Source organism: Erythrolamprus reginae, chromosome 2 (assembly GCF_031021105.1).
Source record: "Erythrolamprus reginae isolate rEryReg1 chromosome 2, rEryReg1.hap1, whole genome shotgun sequence".
Classification (NCBI taxonomy): domain Eukaryota; kingdom Metazoa; phylum Chordata; class Lepidosauria; order Squamata; family Dipsadidae; genus Erythrolamprus; species Erythrolamprus reginae.
Window position 1 is genome coordinate 172,947,424 of NC_091951.1, and position 19,493 is coordinate 172,966,916.

Genomic DNA, 19,493 nt, shown 5'->3' on the forward strand with positions numbered 1-19,493 from the left:
CAACATGAAAGGACAGACTTAGTAATTGCTCTGATGAATAATTAATACTGAGGGTGCTGGGTTAGGCGCCTTAAAGCCATAGGACAGTTCACAAGTAACTTTCCTTACCATTTTTAAAGTTTCCCAAATCTGTAATCCCACTTTTTACACCTAATTACAACCGGTTTGATATAGCAGCTAAGGCATTTGTCGAGAAACCAGGAGAGGGTGAATTCTAGTCTTGCCTTAGGCACAAAGCCAACTGGATGATCCTAGGCCAGATACTGTCTCTCAGTCCTAGGAAGCAGGCATGGGCAAATCACCTCCAAAAAAACCTTGCTGTAAAAATTGCAGGAACATGTCAAGGCAGCTGCCGTGCATCAACATGGATTTAAAGACATCAATAAATAAATAAATACAAAATTTCTCCTAATATACTAAAATGCATGATTCACATAAGGCTCACTTCTATTTTTCCACACTAGTAACCGCCCTAAAATACTGCAAATGCTCTAAAAGTCTGTAGAGATTCTCAGTCATCCAGGTCCATGGTTGTCCTTTTCTTTTTCCAGGAAGCAACTGGGTGATTGGATGATGGAGAATCTCTAGACTTTTAGCTATACAATTTGGGATGAACAGACTTTGATGGGTGGGTGGGAGTAGGAATGGATTTCCAGAGGGAAAAAGTACAGACTGCAGGAACCTGGAGCATTACTCAACTGACTCTCTGAGGACACAGATAAACCTCAAAGTGCTTCAAGGATCCTCTAAAAGGATACAAATGACAGCTGTCTGCAAGGAGTATAAATCCTTCCATTCCCCACCATCTAGTCAGAGCTAAAGAAGTTTCTTGGATGAGAAGCGAAATGTCTTCAAAAGAAAAAACAAGAAAGTCCAGTTGCCTCCTGAAAAAAAAAGCACCTTTAGGATGTAAATGTTGTAATTCAACTTTACACACACATGGACAATCGTTTGTATGTTTGAGGGAAAAGGCTGTATTTCAACTCAATGCGAACTCTGAATTCAAAATCAAATGGAATGGGGCCGGGGTGGGTTCTATTTACCTTCCCTACCAGTTTCTCATCATGTCGAAAGTCCCTACGTCACATTGGGGAAATGACCCTCTGCACATGTGCAGAAGCCTTTGCGCATGCGCAGAGGGTTCTTTCCCAGCCACTTTTGAGGAGCAGCGATCGGAGGACCGATTGGGGGCATGGCCGGCAGGTCACCACTGCCAGTTCAGCAAGCAGGGGCAAATTCCTGCCACCAATCTGAACTGGCAACAATCCACCGCTGAACAGGGCAACCAGAGGCAGTTTCTAATTCATTCTAAGGAGAACAGAAATATTTAACTTGCTCTGTCCCCGATTCAAAATCTTCCATAGAGCTCTACTTAGCCATCTATTATGCATGTCAAAGACCAGCACGATATTAAATGGGGGTACATGGACTCATTTGTAACAGCGAGGCTTTCCTAGAACATAGAAAAACAACAATCTCAATATGTTGGGTGAAAACAAAACGTATCTGTATGCACACAAACTCACCCACACACACAAAGAGGAACTTAAAAATGTAAAAGGCAAACAAACTTAAAAAAAACACAATATCTTTCTGCAAGAATCATCAGGAATCAAGCCCAAAATTAAAGAACCTTTTGATTGTTTAATTAACACATTCCCGTATGAATTGATTGAAATATGATTTGTACAGTTAGTCCTCGAGTTACAAACATTCATTTGAGGACAGTTCAAAGTTACAACGGCCCTGAAAAAAAGTGACTTAACAACCATTTTGCACACTCACAATCATTTCAACTTCTCCACTTATTAAAATTAGGTGGCTTGGCAATTGCCTTATTTTTATGATATTTCCAGTGTCCCGGGGGTTACGTGTTTCCCTTCTGCAACATTCTGACAAGCAAAGTCAATGGGAAAGCCAAATCCATGTTGCAAACATGTTTAAACTAACTTAACATGGTGATTCATTTAACAACTGTGGCAGGAAAAAACCGCAAAATGGGGCAACTCCCTTAACAATGATCACACTTAGGAACAGAAATTTTGGAGCCAATTATGCTCGTAACTCGAGGACTACCTGTTTCTGCAATGTTCTGGGTTCCTTAACAATATCATTATGACTCTGCTTCTTTACTTTTTTTTGTCTTTTTTCATTTTATTTCCCAAATAATGTTCAAGAACCAGGGACAAACCTTCCCAGGGAGATCTGGGGAAGTAGCGTGAGCCAAGATGGCTCACACTACTTCCCAGGAAAAGGAAATTAGGTGGACAAGCCCTGCATAGCCCTCCTATATCTCTATAAATAAATACTTCTTTTTAAAATATATATATATATACATGGGTTTTTAATGTCCAATTCATCAGTATCTTCTGCTGGCATGCAAGAAGTCACGCCCTAAAGCTAAAATCTCTCCACTGTTCCATTACGTATTACTCCTCAAGTAAAAATGTGGGTCTTTTTTTCTGAGTACAAACAAGTTTTGCAATTCTGCGGAGAAACTCAGCCTATGCCTTCCATTAGTCAGGCTCTAGTAATTGATGGACACAGCCAAGCAGAAGCCTTCCAACCAAGTTACTCGAAAGACTCTGAAATTGGGGGTGGGGGGTGGAGATAACAGGATCACAAGGTTATTTATTTATCTGGATTTTCATTCCAATGCCATCCCAAGGACTGGGGAGGGGGAGGGAGGGGGGAGAGCAACAATACTGCCTTATCTCCCCCAAAGAAGGAATCCTTTGTTGTTCCAAGATAGGCAGAATCCTTAATTTGCCAGAGAGAAAACAAGGGCTTAACTTGAGCATTGGTTTAACAAGTCGAACAGCAACAATATGTTTGTGAACAAGGCAGATAGGCCCTGGGGCAATCTCCTTCTGGGCTAGGCCAGGATAGTCAGCAGGACCTAGAGGTCAGAGAGATACTATGCAGCAATGACTTCATTGCCATTGTTTTGTGGCTCATTTTATGGCCCTTTGAACTGCCCTCCCCATCTGCTTCTGCACGGCACTGCCAAAAGCCAATACCCCAAAGGCCAATCTTTGGGGGTTCCCAAACTGAACAGATTCCTCTTGCTTAAGACAGAATTTCATTCTCTTAAATTACCGGGCAATGTATTTAGGACAGAAAGTCCAAACTCCTTCAGTCATTCTCCTTCAGTCTGCAAAACGCCTTCTAATAAAAATGAATGGGAAGATTTCAGAGGCCAGAGAATGAATCCAGAAGACCCTGCCAAACGGCTGGCCAACCCATAATACTTCCCTGGAAGGATCCTTCACACGTCCCTAAGCAGTTTGCAAATGTGTGTGCCCTGGTGTCCACACAGGAAAGCAGAATTCTCCCATTCACACATTGCAGGCATCCTGCAGGAAAAACACCGGTTCAACACTTGTTCAGCCACAGCAAACATGAATATCAGTAAAAACATGGAATGGGCCCTGGAGTACATTGGTAGGCACGTTCCTCCTATGTCAGCTTGCTAGTCTAAAAAAGAGAAGTCACATCAATCTTTTTTTTTTCTGTTTTTGCCCAAACATTTACAGGAAGGATGCACACTCAAACACTGCCGGTAAGAATACATACTGTAGAACAGGAACAGATAGGCTCGCACACGTCAAAATTTGAACTGTGCAAATACTGGAACTCCCACTGGATAATTTCCCACTATTCCAAAGAAAAGGATTGGATTAGTACATTAACGTTTTGAGTACAAATATTGAAGTCATTCCTAGGAAATCTGCACAAGGCAAAATATCAGGGCAAATCTTCAAACAGAATGACCTGTCTATTTAAAGGACAAGAAAAGCCTCTGAAGCATTCCTTGGAAATGGAGGAGACAAGCAATGAAATCTATACTCAAAAGCAGATGACTGCTCTTTCCAGACAGAATCCTGTGTTTCTCTCCTAAAAGTTATTGCATTTGTCTGCTTTAAGGCTCAGCCAATCTCATTGTACACACGTTGCACTCTGACAATAAAGGTTTGGATTTGAATTTTTGAATTTAAGCAACCTCGCCCCCTCCAATCGGAGCCTGGGAAGAGCCTTAAGGAAAAGGGGGAATTGCAAGACTACAATTCCAGGAGGCACAGGCAGAGCAGAAACCAGATTCTTGGCGGAGTTGCTGCTTTTTTCTTACAGAGCCCATGAAACCCCCTGAGCTAAACTCCCCTTTTGCTTAAAAAAAAATAATAGGTGTCCCCGCTGTTCTGACTGACTAGAAGCTGGAAAATGATGGATAAGCTCCTAAAATAAAGAACATGATTTCAACTAAGGGGCAATCATTAAGCTAAATAACGTGATCTTGTGTTGACTTTTTACATTATTGAATTGGGCCTGGAGTTAAGACACGCTTGAACCTCTTTTGTGTTTGGATGGGAGGCCACAGGGAAATCCCTGGGCTACAGGCCAGACTGTTAAGCCATAAAGCTTCCCAGAAAGTGGTGGCAAATCCCTTCCATATTCTCGCTACGAGAACTACACAAATGCCTGAATGAATTCACTGCGATGATATTTTATGAATCGTTCCATGCTCTTGTGAGAAAAAGTAGAAATGCATGAATGAATTCACTAGGAGACTTTATTAATTGTAAAACAGCATTCCAGTTTTAATGGGATGCAATATCCTCATCTAATAAGAGAAGAACATGAAAATAACACAAAGTTTCCTCGCTCCAAATGAATCAGGTATCTCCCGCCCTTTTTAGGTTTTATTCCCTTTTGCTGCAGGGCTACTAGCAGTTTCAGTTATTGTAGGAAAAAAAATGTTAAAGTGACATGGCGCAAGGAAGAAGTGAACTACTCTGTGGCTAATATCTCTGGAGTTTCTTCAAAGAAAAGAATACAAGTGCGACTGCAATATAACAAAAGGCTACTGAAAGAAAGCCAAAAGCATGTTTACTTTAAAACTTTCCTATTAAAATCCAAAGGTCTGAGATCAGGGAATACAGTATTATAAATCAAAGACTGAAGTATCCAAATGAAATACTTTATACATCGTTATTAATCCTTCAGAGTTCCAGCTAATATGTGACTCGAGCTCATACAACTGTTGAAAAATATTTGCTCAACTACTGGTTTCCCCCAAACTACTTTGAGGCTATCACAATATTTTATCAATACTAATATTCAGGGGATTTACAGCACAGTTCTATTCACCGTTTCTTTTGGAGATTCTGCAGTGTAAATGCAGCCTATGGCCTTCAGAAAAGCACACAAAATATTGCAGTCATAGGACTGAAACCCAGAGAATTATCTATGATAATTCTAAAGTCTTTCTACCCTTCTCATGTGTAGACATTTTAGGAATGCATTCTTAACCAAGGACTTTGCATTCACATCGCTTTCAATCGATCTCACACACACTTTCTTGAAACATGCCAATTTCAGCATATGTGGGAACACCTTACAAAATGTTTGGAATCCAATCCAGTACAAATTTACATTTAATTTTAATAAATACTCCAGGACACGTCACTGTGCTAAAGCATGCCATCATACTTTTGACGGGCGTTGGCCTGGTAAGACGACTTTCAAGATCTTCTTCCTTCCATAGCTGTGCTAAGGGCCTATACTCAAGAAATGCTGCTCCTAAGAGAATTTAGAGTAGAAAATTCAGTGATAATTGGACATAAGTGCCCCCCACAAAGGATTGCATTTCCTCTCTTCTTCCATTGAGCTCACGTTAGGATTAAGTGACAAAACTAACCCAGAAAAAGGTAATAGGAAATGTAATTTTCCTAATGCGTGCATAAAATGCAAAGGCTGGAGAACAAGGGATGGAAACTGAGTTTCCTACACCATGAGATGCATCCTTGTGACAGACGAGGATTTAAAAAATAGCTACATTAAAAAATAGATTGATTTGTTTCTCAAGGCAAACGGATTTTCCTTTAGTCAGATTTATAGTATGACGGAAACTATTTGGGTTTGAAAATAAGGTATGGTTGCCTCCATGGAATGTGTCTATTAAATAATTAAGGTTTGGGAGTTTATATAGAATATGAACACACACACACAAACACATATAAATGTAAAGCATATTTCTTGCTCTAACACTGATCTGGTTTAGAGGTGAAAAAGTGGGATTTTTATTTAAATAAACATAACTACTGTTTATTAGTTACCCAAGGCAATCAATAAGCTAATATGGGATTTTAAAAGATAAATAAAATAGTAATATTTTTAATATATTAAGTGTATCCCTTTAGAAGAAGAATAAAGCTAGAAAAGTAACCTCAAAGGTAAAGAAAAATCACATTTACCATGCAATCCTACCAAAGGTAAGAATTTTTAATTTTAAAAAGTGTGACATTAACTTAAATCTGAACACTTATTCTAGCAGTAAATCTCATGGGTTGAATTGGGATTAGAGTTTCTTTCTCAGGATACCACCAGAAAAGTCTGATCCTATGCCTGTGAAATTTAAACTAGATCTTACATTTGCACAGAATTCATTCCCAAATAAACCAACATAGAATATTGCATCATGCATGCTTCCTTGTAGAAAAAGCTGATATGACATGGTATTCCTAAGAAAATAGAACAAGGCCCAAATAGACACCAGAAACTCTTAATGCATTCGCTAGCAAATGGATCCACTTGGATTTTCAGTTTGCTGGAATGCACAACATTCACGGTTGCAGGTAATCAAGTAACACTGCCTAAAATCCATTTGGATTTTTTGTATGAAATTTTTCACAATAGATAGTTCTGCTTCTTTGTAGAAATAATTTTGAAAAATATAGCAGCAATACCAAAACAGAAGCCTCTTGAAAAATAACAAACAGTATTAAAGTTGTTCATATTTATTTGGCCTTTATACCTTTGATATGTTTCTATTACAGAAATGTTAAATTCCATTTTATGGATTAAAAAGTTAACACCATGGTCCCAACTGAACGATCACTTCAAAATATAAAATGTTTAGAGAGCTCAATGGTATTTCCCCCCAAAAGCATATATTTAGAACTACATGAATGATTTGTTCATTCAGAAGATATAGACATATATAATGAAAGCAGAGTTGTCTCTTCATCTTGGTCTTAAATCTTGGTTGACATCCTTGAACCATAAAAAATAAAATATTCCCCACTTCCCAGCTTTTTGTGCACTAATTACTGCATATATTTTGATTTATATTTGTATTCCTAGTTAATACTAAATGCCTCTTTAAACCTGTGTTGAACTAGGCCCTCTTTTGATAATAGTTTTAATTGATGTTTACCAAATAAATGGTTATGTTTTAGTGGCTGGAGAGTGAGTTAATTTTATTAATGAAATGGAGTGTACGCTGCAAATGGAATATGCCTATATTAATAGGCAGATAGATTGTGATTAGTCTGAATGAAGTATACAACGAAGCTGTGCTTTTCATCCTCTGTAAAGAAATTTTAAAATGGAAAGTTGTCAGACTGTTTTAAAATCCATCACCAGAAAGATTTACACACTGGTGAACACTATAATGTGGTTTAATTCTTATGGGGATAGATATAGGACATTTATACCATAAGGCTCACATTATTTATGGAAAGAATCATTAACTGTTTATTTATTACTTTCCTCCCAGGTATTAATATTTGGATAAACTTTTAAAAGCCAGTCTTACACACAATTACTTAGAAATAATTTCTACTAGATTTATTACTGAATATGTGTACGCTGAAATTATACAGCCATTACTTTTCCTTCTTTACCAAGAATTCTGCTTATAAAGTTTTATTTAAAAGGCTTTCCACAGTGTGACATGCATGTAAAATCAAATACTGTACTTTCAGGATACAATATATTTAGTCCCCCACCCCAAGAACTGGGTCATTTCTATAAACCAAACAATAATAACTGTTAAGAATACTGACCCTATATTTTCAAAAGCTGCCTCATTGCTTGATCAATGAATTTTTAAAAAAGCATTCCTACAAATAATTTGACAATCACTAATACTCATACTATTTTCAGTTACGATTATCTTTTTTTTCTCCTTAGAAAGAAACTGCATTTTCTTTCTAAGGTAAAGGGAAAATAAATATTGCCACTCTTTGACATAAGCCCCCACCCCCGAACCAGACATGTTTACAATGACTTGCAAATTTGGGAGACATAAAAATACATTTCATGTGAACATGGAAAAAGGATGGACAAATCAATTCATGCACATTCAAGTGAATTAATTCGCCACTATTATTCGGTTGCACTGGATATATTTCCAACAGACCTGTCTAAATTTTAAAATCAATACTGTATTGGAATCCGTACTTATTCGTCTTTTTTTCTTCTTCTTAAAATCAGTAACATTCTGTACGTTTGAAATGGGTTTGAAGGCCTATCGCAATTTAAACCACGCAGGGGGGGAAATATTTTTTTGCTAAGAACCCGGGACTTGTTCGCCAGGAAAAGTTAAGCACGTGCTTTCCTCCTCTTTATAAGGAACGCGACCTTTCGAGGCTCCATTTGGACCGGATTGAAGGATCGATACCGCCCAGTGCTTCATTTTCGTAGGGGAGGAAATCTCAACCGCAGTGGGTGAGGAAGGGCGACGTGCGGAAAGGAGAACAGCCTTTCCCTTCCAAGCTTCCAATCCCGAGAGGAATTATTTCACTTGACCCCCAGAGCCTTGTGACCCGTGACCCGCACCCTGACAATAGAAACTCCCTTTTTCAGCGGCTGCTGCGGCTGCTGGCTCGCCCGCGTCTTGTCCTTCTCCCCTCAGGGTAGCGCCCAGCCGCACCGCAAAGTTAAGAGCCGGGAACTGGGACTTTGTAGGCCAGTTGAAGGCAGAAACTTCTCATCTCGCCCGCAAAGACCCAGCCCCAAACTCCCAGCTGCGGAGAAAAAAAAGCCTCGCCGGGGCTTTCACAAGAAGAAACCGTTTTTTGCTTCTCACAACGACCGGGCGGGGAGGGGGTGTCGTGAGGGGGGAGAGAAGACACACCCGTACACCGACCCTTATTCAGCAGCGCCTTCATAACGTCGTTCCATTCTTTTTAAGCCCCGTTTTTGGCGGCGTGGTTTTTTAAAAAAGCCCAAGTGCACCTTAAACTGCCAATTAAGCTTCTTCTCCTTTAGGAAATAATATTTCATTTCTTCAGTCGAATTTATATGCCGCCCAACTCCCAAAAGACTCGGGAACGGGGAGGGGGGAGAGAAAAGGAAAGAATTACGCTGACTCGGGGAGTTCTCCCAACAGGGGAAGAAGGGAGGGACTTGCGGGAACGTGTGGAAAAGCAGCTTTCGGGTCTAACCCGCGCACGGCCACCCGACCGCTTTGGAAGAAACAGACCGCCCTGCCCGCCCGCCCATCTCAATGGCTCCCCGGGAAAAGATGTCCCCGTGAGGAGCTCGGTAAAAACCGCCCGAGATTGATTCCCCCGCCACCCCCATTTTTAAAAAAAAACCCAAACCCAGGGTTTAAAAGGGTCCCCGAGTCACGCCAGCCCGTGAGGCACAACCGAACTGACAAGAGCTCAAGCCTGCAAAAAAATAAAAAGGGGGCTTCGGGCGCACGCGTGCGTAGTCAGCCAGTCTCTCCCCCGCTCCTTGCTTACCTTCTGTCAAACGGGGGTGGGGGGGAGCCAGCAAATCCTGCCGCGTTCCTGTGGATTTTATTCGCTTGTCCTGGGCCGGGTATTCTTGAGTTACACCGGACGGCACAAAAAAAATGAGGCGGTAACGGCAGGCCACGGGGGTGGGGAGGGGGGGCGAGCTGCTGCCCCTCGGGAAAACCAGAGAGGCTTCGTGTGGAAAAGGCTCGTCGCCGGCCACATTTTATTTCTTTTCCAGCGCTTTAAGGGGGGAAAAGGGAGCGGCGGCCGAGGAGTAGGGAGGTTGGCAGACCGGCCGGAGCCCCGGAAAAAAAAAAGCCCCTCAGCCTCGAAGGGGCGAAATTCCAACGGCCGGGAGAAGGCAGAGAGGCACACTGCACCCAAGGAGCCGAAAAGGAGCGCGTGGATGGATCCGCGGGGACTTGGCGATTCCAAGCACCCGCAAAAGCCGCCGCGGCCGGGAGTCCCACGCCGCTGTGACACCGAGCGCTGGTGCGTGTCTTAAGTTGGCAGCAAGTATCCCTCGAAAGTTGAAAGTTTCCGCCGCGTAAGAAAAAAAAAGATAGAGAGAGAGAGAGAGACAGTCCCCACGTGTTAGGCGATAGATCCAGAAGCGCTGGGGCAGGGCAGGGCTGGGCAAGAAGAGCAGCAGCGGCGACGGCGACACCACGAGCACCAGCAGCAGTAGCCGCCGCCCAGGAAAGAAGCAGCGCCCCCCGCCCTACCCCGGGTTCCCTCCGCTCTTCTCCTTCTCCGGGCTGTTTAAGGGAAGCGCCCTCGTCCCCACCCACTTGAAGTCAGACTGCTCCGATGGTGCAATTTTCGCTTGGCAAGATTTACAAGGGGGAGCGCCAGCCAACCATCCAAAATACCGCCTCTCTTCTTCTCTTCCCCCCCCCCACCCCCGCCGCCCCAATATAGACATACATCCCAGCTAGGCAAAAGGCTCCAGCCGCTCGCCAAATGGTCGCTTTGGAAATTTGGGGGGCCGATCTTTGACACGGCCGGGCGGTTGGATTTCCCGATAGTCTCTCTCTCTCCATTCTCTCTCTTTCTCTCTCTGTCTGTCCTCACCCCGCGTCCCGCCGCCCATATTCCGCCCCTCTCCCTCCGCTACCAGCTGAGCATTCAGATCAGGGTTCTTGGGGTTTTTTTCCCTTTCTTCCCTACCTTGCAGGCGCAAGCGAGGAGAAAGACCGCCTCCTAGTGGTGACAGCCGGTATAAAGGCTCAGACCATTAAATGTCTCGCCAGCCGCCCCCCCCCCCCCCTTTTCGGTCTTCTCCCCGCGGAAAAACCCCGGGCGCCGTTTATGCTCAGGCTCTGTTAAAAGCGGAGGCCAAGCGTGTTGCCGCGACAGGCGGACGTGCAAGTTTACCGTCGGGGGTTTCCCCCCTCCGCCCGCGATCGTCTTGGGAACATTGCTCCCGAACGGTGCCCGTCGTTTCCTTCCCGCGCCTTTTGCAAAAAAAAGGGAGCCTGGCGGTTGTTGTTTTCTGCTGAGTCAGAGCCGCGCTGCTTCGAAACTCGGGAGAGCGTGACAGGTAGCGAATTTTCCGGCAGCTTCGCGGCATTTTCCAAGGGGAGGCCCCAGCCAAGAATGATTTGGATTTAAAGAAGGCAAAAAAAACAAAAACCCAGCGATCGGGCTCCCTCCCGGGAGTTCCTCCGCTCGTTTTCCTTGTCAGCGCACGCAAAACGCAGGTTCCCCCGCCCGCCCCATCCCGGCTGAATTAGCCAGACAACAGCTCCCATAATCCACCCCGCGAGGCCCAAACAAGTGAGGCCGCCGGCTCTTTGGCCTTCAGCTTCTTTAGGGCGACTCTTACAGCCTTTACCTTGTGGGTGCTGCCTTGGATTTCCTACTCGGCTGGGAGTTGCAGTACAATACAGAGGCCAGTTTGGCAAATGTGCCTTGGGTAATTTGTTAAATATGTTTATTTTACTCCCTTAGTAAAACCCGATTAAATGATATGGTGATTCAGCTGTGGGGAATAAAATGGGAAAGGCAGGGGTAGATTCACAGTCAGCTATGGAAGCTCACTTTGCCCTTTTCTCACAGAGTGATTGTTGTGGGGAAACGTGGAATTGAGAGAGTGCTTTAAATACAGATAGAAAAGGGCTGGAAGATTATAATTTAATTTATTTGACTTCTATGCCGCCCAATCCCATGGGACTTACAGCAATACTATTCATAAGTATGAATAGTAATAACAATAATAAGAATATTATTAATAGCTGCCCAGAGTCCTCTAGGAGTGGGGTGGCATAGAAGGCCAAATAATAAATAAATAAAATGATTTAATAAATTTAATTTAATTTATTAGATTTATAAGCCGCCCAACTCGGGACTCTGGGCAGGGAACAGAGAATTATGTTCAACAGTGAATTGTGTTGCAGTTTCCAGCAGCTGATTTTTACCTGGAAAATTGGCTGGTTCTTCAGACATCTTTGAATTCCTGCTCCCAATGCCCCAGCGGGTGACTGAAGATGGTTGCTGATCAATTCTACAATATGGTATAGGTAGTCCTTGACTTATGACCACAGTTGGGATAAGAATTACTGTTGCTAAACAAGGCAGCTGTTAAGTGAGTTATGCCTGAGTTTACAAAGTTTTTTTTAAATCATAGTTGTTAAGCAAATCGCTCTGAGGTTGATTTAGCCTTCCACCCTTCTGAGTTGGGGAAGGGGGGGCAGATTGTTAGGGGCAATAGGCTGACCCTGTAAACGGCTTAGGGCTGTAAAGCTCTGTGAAGCAATATATAAGTCTAAGTGCTATTAAGCTTCCCCCACTGACTTTGCTTGTCAGAAGCCAGTCGAGAAGATATCAAATGTTGTTCGCATGACTCCAGGATGTTGTAACCATCATAAATACATGCCAGTTGTCAAGTGCCTGAATTTTTACCTTGTAACCTTGGGAAGGATGCAATAGTCATAAGTGCAAAAACTAGTTGCTGTTGTAACTTCGAACAATTGCTAAACAAATGGTTGTAATTTGAGGACTACCTGTATGTGAAGGCCCATGGGTCTGTCCTTTATGCTTATGTAACCAGAATTATTGGTTATAGTACATTCAAACTAACTCTGTTTTGTAACCAGCACAAGACACCTGAAGTAAATTACCTGTAACCAGGTAAAGGCATCTAAATATCTATACAGGTTCTCAAGAAACATTTGCTAGTTTTGCAGTATATTTCCTTCTACTTTGCTGAGTTGTTTTTTTCTCATTTTTTAGCAAATAACATTTTGACCATTTTCTTAATGATCTTTTCTCATTGCCGCTGATTGAGTATTTTAACTGTTGAGTTTATTGTACTTTCTCATACATTTTTCCACCATCCTCCTTAGACATATCTCCACATAAACTTAAAATTTACCTAAGCATAAAATCAGTTGTTGCTTGAACCAGTCAAGGAATGCCAGTGCTCATGAACATGCATGCCCCGATTGCAGTGAGGTTGCCTAACCCAGTGTTTTTCAACCAGTGTGCCGCGGCACACTAGTGTGCCGTGAGACATGGTCAGGTGTGCCGCGAAGCTCAGAGAGAGAGAGAGAGAAAGAGAAAGAAAGCGAGAGAGAGAGAGAAAGAAAGCAAGAGAGAGAAAGAGCGAGCGAGAGAGAAAGAGAACAAGAGAGAAAGAAAGAAAGAAAGAGAGAGAAAGAGAACAAGAGAAAGAAACAAGAGAGAGAAAGAGAGAAAGAAAGCAAGAGAGAGAGAGAAAGAGAGGGAGGGAAGGGGAGAGAGAGAAAGACATAGAGGGAGGTAGGGAGGGAGAGAGAAAGAGAGCAAAATAGAGAGGAAGGAAGGAAGAGAAAGAAAGAGGGATGGAGAGAGAGAAAGAAAGAGGAAGGAAGGAAGAGAAAGAGGGAGAGAGAAATAGAGCGAAAGGGAGGAAGAGACCGAATTTTTTTTGTCCAAACTTTTTTTAATTCCCCCCCGCCCCGCTCAATGTTCCCCAGGGTTTCGTAAATGTAAAAAATGTGCCGCGGCTCAAAAAAGGTTGAAAATCACTGGCCTAACCTATCAAAAAGGGATAGGGATGTTGCATATATTTGTTCACTTTAATTTATACATACCTTTCCATCTCAGATGTTTCACATGGGTAACCAGAGCAGTATCTGTACAAAATAGATATTTCAGAAGAGCAATCCTTTATGTAAGAATCCAATATCAAATTTGATTACCTGTAAATTCTTTGACAATAACTTCTCCCATATAAGAATGCCTATGGAATGAGAGCTTTTAGGGTCTAGTGGTTAATATGGTAGCCTAGAAACTAGGAGACTGTCCTACTTCAGGCATGAAAACTGGCTGGGTGACTTTAGGTCAGTCACTCTCTTCTAGTCCATGACCTCTGGCTCTGGTAACTAGCCGGTCAGTCAATTCCTTTTGCAACCGATAGATCAACACTAGGTTGTTGAAGAAGGGAAAATCTTGAACTTGTGCCAAAATGCTAGGAAGGAAAAGATAATGAACAAATTACTAAGATGTAATTTGTCACCAACTGAAGTTAGCATATCTGTTTAGCTGCCCTTAATCTCTGGTGATTAAGGAGTTGCACCTTTGTAGTTTTCTTGGTAACAATATGGAAGTGGTGTGCCATTACATTTTTCCAGAATATCTTTTTACTTTCTAGTAGAGACTAAAGCCCTGAGATTTCTGGTGGTTTCCTCTCAAAAATACTATCCAACCTCTACTGAGCTTTTCCACCACTTGCTATAGACATCAATCAGCATCACTGCCATAATTACCTCTGTACTGAATTAAATTTTACACTGAAATATTATTAACCATGCCTCATGCTTTTTGTGGGCATTTGATCTTACGTCTCTAATTGGTTTCTCTGTATCCAAGGTATGATTAGGCAAAGGAGGGCAAAACGTCACCCATCTGAGACAGCAGATTGAAAACCTACAGACAAGACACCTGCCTTTAAGTTAGTCTTGGTTATTTTGCTGTTTTGATCCAGGAGAGTAACCTGTTAAGATTGGCTTTTTTATTATACATAAATATCACTTAAATATAGGTTGATTCTAACTGAGGATGGCTAATGGAGGTATCTTGAATGTACAGTATAATCTGCAAGTTGGAATCCCAGCGGTCTTTTAGATCCCACAGAGTTGGTCTTCTCCAGGTCCCATCAATCAGACAATGTCATTTGGCGGGGCCTAAGGGAAGAGCCTTCTCTATGGAGGGCGCAGCCCTCTGGAACCAGCTCCCCCCAGACATTCGTACTGCTCCCACCCTCCTCGCCTTCTACAAGAGTCTTAAGACTCATCTATGTCACCAATTAGACCTTGCCCCTCTGACCAACAAATGTGATGCATGGTGTGATTGGATTGTCTGACTGTGTATTATATAGGGTTTTTACTTGTACTTTTAAAATATATTAGATTTGTCCTGTATGCTTTGTTTTTATACTTATTCTGTGAGCCGCCCCGAGTTTTCGGAGAAGAGCGGCATACAAATCCAATAAATTGAATTGAATTGAATTGAAGACTTATTGGTATCAAATTAGAACCTGAGATTAGTGTTCCCCCTCTTGGCATCCTGCAAATGCATTGGAACAGATGTTGCTAACTTCCAAGCCAGAATGTTGATTGGGAATTAAGGAGCTATAATCTCAAGAAGCAAGCCCATCTATGCACTGCAAAAATCAACCTATCAACAAGATGTCACTGTCACTTGATCTTTCTAAGTTTACCATACAGATCCTTCTCTTAATATGACCACCTTTGAGTGATGCTGCTTGATTTTTAGTGGTCAACTTGCACAGGACAATCCTTGCAAGGATCCGCCCCCATTCCTTAAAGACCCCCGGCCTTCAAATACTCAACTTCTTAAAGATTGAACATGCAAACATTTTGAGCTGTTCTAATTTTCATCAGAATGTGCCTAAAAACATCCACCTGCAAGCATGTAGTATTTAATAGATTTGGGAGATACGATCACACATACTTGCATTACAGCCCTGACTGATGACTGGAGAACCAGATAAGCAGGCTTTCCAGACTCCGAATGAGGATCTGTGCAAAGATCAGTACAGAAACTGTGCATGGGAAAATTGGGGTGGGGCACATTTATACACCCACATCCCCCAACCCTGTTGTGCCCGTTATACCTGCACAGAGCTTGAGTCATAGCAGTTAATCTCTTTCTGGCAAGGTTCTTGCCCAGTCCTGACATTCGGAAATCTAGTTGCAACTCTGTATATATATATTTAAAATGGAAAGTCAGGAGTAAAAATGAAATGCAACTGAATAGAAATTAGCCTGTCATTCTGAACATGAATAATCAACTTGCAAGAAAGCTTATCCCCTGCACTTGTTCCAAGGGCATGTCATGTACAAATTAAATCACAGGTGCTTCTGAGCAAGTTTCCCAGGCGGAAGGGGCAGGTTCAGTTCCTGGCATCTGCAGCTAGGAAAATTGGATTGCTGGAGGGAAGTTATCTGCTTGAGAGCTGTCTTGTTTTTATTGATCACCCTAGACCAGTGGTTCTGGGGCCCACACCCCACAGGGACACTGTTTGGTTTTTAATGGGAGCAATTGGAACCTTGTTTAAACCAAGTTAATGGCCTTTTAGGCTTTGTGAGTAGGAGTTCACTTTTTGAATAGTAAGGATTATATCTGGAAGTGGGGGACATCAGGATTTTAGAGATGGTTAGGTGGGGCATGGCCAAAGAAGGGCTGGGAACACAGCCCTAGACAATCCAAGCTAAAAAGATAAACAATCTTGAGTTAAAGCAAACCCTCTGTCCTAGAACAGATGGGTTATTTACACCAGCATCATAACTTTTCATCCAGAAAAGGATTAAATTACTACTAGAGTTGGAAGGGACTTTATAGGTTATCTAGTCCAACCACCAGTCAAGCAAGAGTCCCTACACCATTTCAGACAAATGGCCATCCAATCTCCTCTTGAAAGTGTTGGTGATCTCACAACCTCCGCAGGCAAGATGTCCCACTGGTTGATTGCCCTCACCGTCAGAAAGTTCCTCCTTATTTCCAGGTTGAATCTCTTTAGTCAGCTTCCATTTCTTGTCTGGCTTTCTAGTGCTTTGGAAAACAGCCTGGCCCCCTCCTCTATGTGGCAGTCCTTCAGGTATTGGAACACTGTTATCAGGTCACTCCTGGTCCTTCTCTTCCCCAGACTGGCCATGCCCAGTTCCTGCAACCGCTCTTTGTATGTTATAGTCTTCAGTCCCCTAATCCTGGTTGCTCTCCTTTGCACTTTATTGAGAATTTCAATGTCAACCACATAACAATATTCTGAGTGCTGATCTCACATGTTCTTTCACAACATGTCCAAGCTGACCAGTGTGTGACCAATTTAACATCACATGCTTTTTTTCTGCCTGGCAATCTTAACCAGGAGGAGAAAATCATACCATTTCAGCTTTACATGGAGGTGAATCTTGCCATTTACTGTGGGAGTTTGATCTGCGATATCTCATTAACATGCATGTATACATGATCAATGAAGCTGGTGTTATTATGCAGGAGAGGCTGACAGTGATTGAAGGGTTTTTTATTGAGGTTTTTTTTCATACATATTTCAAAGCTATATAAGAGATTTTCTTTTATGTATATTTAAATGCCTGGGGTCCTTGGAATCTGATAAGTGAAATTGTTTAGAAATAGGGTGTGGTAGGAACAGGGCTTAGGAGCAGCCATTTGAAGAAAGTAAAACAAGGAGGAAATGTTACTTGCTCAATTAGCAAGTGTTTGTTGTTTAAACAAATCCAGTTCTTAAAAGTCCCTAGCTCAGGATCTGAGGTGGAGCGCCAAAGTTATAAACATTTGAATGTAGGGAACATGTAAACAACAGGGTGTCCAGCAAACATGAAAAATGGAAATTAGGGAAATCGGTGGTTCGGGAATTATCAGGGAATTTGTGAAAAAAAACCTGAATAAATGGGGGGGGGGGAACAAACTATTAAAATGTTTAAAAGTCAGAGTAAAATAATGTAAAAAATGTATCATGCTGCCTGGCAGAGTCAAGTAAAAATGAGCATAACTGTGGCAACAACTTGCTTCTTCAGCTACCGATATTTCTCCACGGCTTAGCCGTTTGGCATGCCGTCATCTTAACTAGATCGCAAGTTACAGGGAAATGTCAGGGAAATATCAGGGAATTTCAAAATGCCAGCGACCAGTTAGGTCCCACAGAGTTGGCCTTCTCCGGGCCCCGTCAACTAAACAATGTCATTTGGCGGGACCCAGGGGAAGAGCCTTCTCTGTGGCGGCCCCGACCCTTTGGAACCAACTCCCCCCAGATATCAGAGTTGCCCCCACCCTCCTAGCCTTTCGTAAGCTCCTTAAAACCCACCTCTGTCGTCAGGCATGGGGGAATTGACATGTTCCCTCCCCCGAGGCTTATAAAATTTATGCATGGTACGCTAGTATGTATGATTGGTTTAATTTGCGGTGTTTTTTAAATTAACTTAAATATTAGATTAGATTTGTTTTTACATTGTGTTGTTATTGCTGTGAGCCGCCCCGAGTCTGCGGAGAGGGGCGGCATACAAATCTGATTAAACTTGAAACTTGAAACTTTCCCCCTGGATACCCTGAAACAAGTACATCAACCTTGGTAACTTTAAGATGTGTGCGCTTCGACTTCCAGAATTCCATAGCAAGCATGGCACCTTGGAATTCTGGGAGTTGAAGTCCACATATTTTGAAGTTGCCAAGGTTTGAGAAACCTGATGCATATGAGATGAACTGAACGACTGCTTTCAACCTCCAAAGGACTAGGTCAATGATGGCGAACCTATGGCATGTGTGCCACAGGTGGCACGCAGAGCCATATCTGAGGGCACGTAAGGCGTTGCCCCATGTCAGCTCCAGCATGCATGCGTGTGCTGGCCAGCTGATTTTCAACCTTTTCGTCTGTTTTCGCTCTCCTTGGGCTTCAGGAAAGCCTCCTGAACCTTATGGATGGCAAAAAACAATCCAACAGGCCAACCGGAAGTTCAGAAATGAACCATTTTTTCTCCATTCCTAAGCTTCAGGAATCCGGAGGTTTCAGTGAGGCCTGTGGGAGGGGGGCAGTGCGAGGGTGGTGTGGTTGTGTGCATGCATGGGAAGGGCATGGGTGTGGGCATATGCGCACAGGCACACCTTTTTGGCACGCGAGCCAAAAAAGGTTCATCAACACTGGACTGGTACTCAGTCTGCTAATCCCTAAAGACTGAGTCAGTCGTATTTTAATATTAATCAATATGGTAAAGACAGCCTTCAATGTTAAAATAAACAATGGATAGATAGAGGGCATTTCTCTGGATGGAGCCTTCTGTTGCATGTCTTCCTTTCACCCACCACAGGACCAGTATTAGAGATATCCAAATGCCAGGTGGTGGCCCAGACTCAGGATTAAGCTAAGTATATGGACATGGAGATATGTGGAACTTCTCCAAGCATCTGGAAGTTAATCCTTTGAGACTATGTGAATATTCCTCTCTGGCTTCTTGGCTTGTATGTCAGTGTATGTCTGTTGGAACAAGGGGAGTGTAGAGGAGGAGGTGATAGGATATATAGATAGGATTAATTGCAACATTCAATTCAGATGTAATCACATGCCCAGCAGGTTGTGGTACATCCTTACTGTCACATTTCTAAAAATAAGTGTAAAAGATATTATTCAGACTAGTTTGGCAATCAGAAAGCTATGTAAGAATAATTTGTTTAAGACTGAAGGACCTGGAACAATGGATTAACTTGCTACTGCTACTGAAAATAACAATTTGAGGGAAATACACCTAAAATCCCAGGACATGATGTGAACCAGCTCTGTGATGTCATCGACGGTTTACTAACAGTTCCAAAGAACCGGTTAGAACCATTAGGAACCCATCTCTGAATGGGTTCCCTCCTGCTCATTTTTCCAGGCCCGCTGATAGAACCACAACTTCAGTTCTTCAAGATACTTTGGGAAAGCCAGAATTCACACAAAAGGGG

General features: G+C 42.6%; 1 long non-coding RNA gene across 1 annotated transcript in view; it reads right to left on the minus strand.

Annotated features, from left to right (window-relative positions):
- LOC139161394 (uncharacterized) overlaps positions 1-10,301 on the minus strand; it is a 62,941-nt gene extending 52,640 nt beyond the window's left edge. Inside the window, exon 1 of the long non-coding RNA XR_011558101.1 lies at positions 9,534-10,301. This is a non-coding gene — a long non-coding RNA (uncharacterized lncRNA). The remainder of the gene's footprint in view (positions 1-9,533) is intronic.
- Between the last annotated feature and the right edge of the window lie 9,192 nt (positions 10,302-19,493).